This window comes from Hipposideros armiger, unplaced genomic scaffold (assembly GCF_001890085.2).
Source record: "Hipposideros armiger isolate ML-2016 unplaced genomic scaffold, ASM189008v1 scaffold_10, whole genome shotgun sequence".
Lineage (NCBI taxonomy): Eukaryota > Metazoa > Chordata > Mammalia > Chiroptera > Hipposideridae > Hipposideros > Hipposideros armiger.
This window is the reverse complement of record NW_017731360.1, coordinates 6,204,714-6,208,594: the sequence shown is the minus strand read 5'-3', so window position 1 is coordinate 6,208,594 and position 3,881 is coordinate 6,204,714. Positions and strand designations below refer to the sequence as shown.

The window sequence follows — 3,881 nt, the reverse complement described above, 5'->3', positions numbered from 1 at the left end:
AGAGCACAATAATAATACCAACACGGGCCAGTGAAGCAACATCCTCCACAACTAGACTGAAGAACAAAAGGATAGCAACTTTTCTGTTCCCCTTCCCCCGATTCCCCAATAAAATCTTTAAAAAAAAAAAGTATGTTTGTTTTTGATTTGCCATTATCTATTTCAATATTGGACATCTCTTCTTGCAAATTTTAATATTAAGGTTCAGGAAATAAATATCTGCTAACTAATAATCAGTGCCAAATTATCTATTTTTACATGCTAAAAAAAGATACCTGGTAAATGCTCCCATATAATTTAAGTAAATATTTATTATGTACCTTAACAGATGTTCCTGCCTCCTATTACAAAAGTATATTATAAATAACTATTTTCTCTCTCTACAGGACAATCCTTCATACACAGGCTGTGTTTGACTTGGAATCTTCCCGTTTTTATACTCCATACAATTGACTCAGCAGGGTTTCAAGAGCAGCATTTGTACATTTCCAGGTATGAAAATTTTAAATTCTTGGTACTACACCTAACTTAAGTACACAGATAAAAAGTAGAGTTTTGCAGCTGTGGATTTTAAAAATCAGAGAATGGATTTATTGCTTGAAAATTCACTATGTAAAACATTGAACGTTCTGATTTTCTTGGCCAGGTCTCCTCATTGCCTGTTGCTAAATTTTTAATTCGTTGCCTCTTTAGTGTCTGTCTTCCATTCTACCTAATCAAAGACTCATATTACATAAGGGCTGGAGATTATCTAGATTACCTTCAATTAGCAGAGAAGGAAATTAAGCCCCGAAAGGTAAATTTACTTGTCCATGGACAGATAGCTAATTTAGTGGTAGAACTGTCAGCTCACTCCCGATAGTGGTGAAGGAGTATAGCTCAGCAGTTATGTCCTACAGCTTTGGAGTCTCTGTCTGGGTTAATACCCACCCTTTTCTGTAAAATGGGGATAATAATACCACCTACCTGATAGGTATTGTGGGGGAGATTAAAGGAGATAATGCATATCGCTTCTGTTATTATTGCCTATGGCCCTTTCATTTCTCACTGTGTTGACCCCTTCACTGCTTCTTGAAACTCCCCACCCTTGGCTAACATGTTACAGTAGTCTCCTGATTCTTCCTGTAATAAATTCTCTGTCTGTAACACTGACTCCGTTTCCCCATCTCGCTCCATAGTCATGGGCAATCCTCCCCCATGTTTCCTCTGAGCCCCTTTATCTCCATTTGCAGATATCTCCCACATTTCTATCTTCAAGCATCACTTCACCTCTGAACTTCAGGTCAGCATTTCCAGTGGCCCTCTGGACATCTCTAGCTGATTTCCCACTCACCTCAAACGCAAGGCACTTAAAACCAAAGTCATTGCTTTTCCTCTAAACCACTTCTTCCTCCTGACTTCCTAATTTCTGTTAGTGATACAACTGAACACCTCGGAATTAAAAATCACTGTGTTCTCTTTCTATCTCTCTAGTCTTCCAGAGCCAATCAGCTATCAATACCTGTGGATTTATTTCCCATTTCAGTCTTTTACATCTTTTCCTTCCTTTCCATTCCTGCCACCATCATCATGTTCAGGCCATTAACCACACTGAAAATTGGAATAGGGTAACAGTTCAGTCACCTGGAAGTAGCTTGGTTAGTTCTCTTTCTCTCCCAAGAAATACAGCTTCTTGACTTTTCCAAATGGAATGATGTCATCTTGTCACTTGTTCATGTAGCACATGAACCTTGATTTAACTAAAGACACAGAATATTATTTACTCTGAGAGCTCCCAAAATATCTTAGTCTTGAATTACAGCCTAGATTTGGCTAAATGTGAGACTGATAGTTAATATTTCACTCACCAATTTGACAAACTTGACAAATTTTTATTTTTGAATATATTAATGATTCGAAACTCAAAAAATACTTAAAAAGGTATACAGTGTAGGGCCGGCCGAGTGGCACGATGGTTAAGAACTGGCTTGGGACGCCAGAGGGNGGATCTAATGTATAACATGGTGACTATAGTTGATAACATTATTATATAATTGAAATTTTCTAAGAGAGTAAAACTTAAATGTTCTCACCTAAAAAATAAATATATGAAGTGATGAACATGTTAATTAGTAGGAGCAATCATTTCACAATGTATTTGTACTGTATGCCACATCACCACAATATACACTTTAAATACCTTATAATTTTATTTGTCAGTTATATCTCAGTGAAGCTGAAAAAAATCTGAATAACAAACACTCTGGTTCACAGGGCATAATTAATGACGGAACATTTGGAAACGGGAAAGTGGCAAAAGTTGTTTCTAAAGAATAACTCCCTTAGGGTGAGGTCTGCAATTTACTAGTTAGAATAACTCTAGTTAGAGCTGACTAGTTAGAGTAGAGCTTTGATATCCTCAGGAACACTGTAGTTTTGAAATGATCACTCTCTCTGGATACACAAATATAATGGACCAATCAAATTTTTTCTGTGTCCAACTTTGTGTAAGTTAGTATTCTGTAGGCCACAAGAAAATATGTGGTAATAAAATTCTAAGATGTTTACATTTTCTACTGAGTTAAAACTGTTTTAAAGTTGTCTGCATAATTAGTCATAATAACAATAGATATTATTATTATTACTATAATAACGGCTAACATCTGTCAAGGCCTTGTTATAAGGCAGGCACTGTTGTAAGCACTTTACTTAGATTATCTTCTTATTTACTCTGTCCCATAACTCCAAGGTATAGTTATTATTACTGTTCCCATTTTACAGGTGAAGAAACTGAGGCACAGGGATGTTAACTTCCCATGTTATCCAGTTAGTGGGTGGCAGAGCCAGAATTTGCACCAAGGCAGTGTGATTCCAAAGCCTGTACCCCTAGCATGTTGCCCAATACTGCTGCTCTTAGGCTACTTACTCATCCTTCCACTTAAATTTTGAGGCAAATGATGTACTGATATGTCATCTGGGCCCAGTTTCAGGAAAGAGGAACCACTCTAGTGTTTTAATTTGTTTACTAAAGGGAATTGAATGCTTACAAAATCATTGGAAGGGCTGGGAGGAGTGGGGTCCAGGCTGGGCCTTCAGAAATTATTCCCAGAACCAGACCGCCAAACCAGTTCCTGCAGGGGAGGGAACCTCTGGCACTGCTGAGTTCCCTGTGGCATTGCTAGCTGCAATTCAAGGGTCAAGAAATTGCTACCTTGAAACTGCCCCTCAAACTAGTTGAAACTAGCCACCAACTAGTGATGGCTGTCTCCACCAAACTTGTGTCTTGCCAGCCATGACGCTCTGGACTTGAGAGCTGCTGCAGAAAAACCCAGTGTTTCCACAAATGGGCTTGCCAGCATTAACAGCCCAAACAGCAGAAAGATGGTTGCTACCTCATTTCTGCCTTCCGAATCTCACAGAAGAACATCTAATGAATGGGTCCCATTTCACATGAGGAAACAAATGTAAAGGAGTCTGGGAAATGTATTTTTTAATTTTCCAGGAGGAAGTTAGAAAGGGATGCTGAGGGTAAATACACAAATCTACTCTAATATCCGCTAGGGCAGAACTTGGTGGTTATTCCTAAAAATGACATTTTGTTAGTGTATACGAATGTTTAGGGCACAGACCAGGTTCAGAAATCAGTTCTCTTAAAAAGCCACAGAATTAACTTTTGATTTTCTCTATACAGACCTACTGCCCTGGACAGTACTAGTTATAGTTAGTGTGCTCTTAATTAGCATTGTTGAAATAGTGAAGCTAAAGCTATTACACCCTTTGTTGAATGCCCTCCTAGCTCTCTGTGGCTAGGAGATAAGATGAGCTCTTAGGGTAGCAAGGAGTTATTCTCAAAAATCATTTTGTTCCCCCAACTACAAAAACCTAGTTCATCCCTCAGTTTG

At 38.3% G+C, this 3,881-nt stretch overlaps 1 protein-coding gene across 1 annotated transcript in view; it reads left to right on the top strand.

Moving 5' to 3' along the window:
- Positions 1 to 392: 392 nt before the first annotated feature.
- The window catches only part of ZBTB8A (zinc finger and BTB domain containing 8A), a 34,304-nt gene continuing 30,815 nt past the window's right edge, over positions 393 to 3,881 (top strand). Inside the window, exon 1 of the mRNA XM_019659372.1 lies at positions 393 to 492. The gene's annotated coding sequence lies outside the window, so the exon portion shown is untranslated. The remainder of the gene's footprint in view (positions 493 to 3,881) is intronic.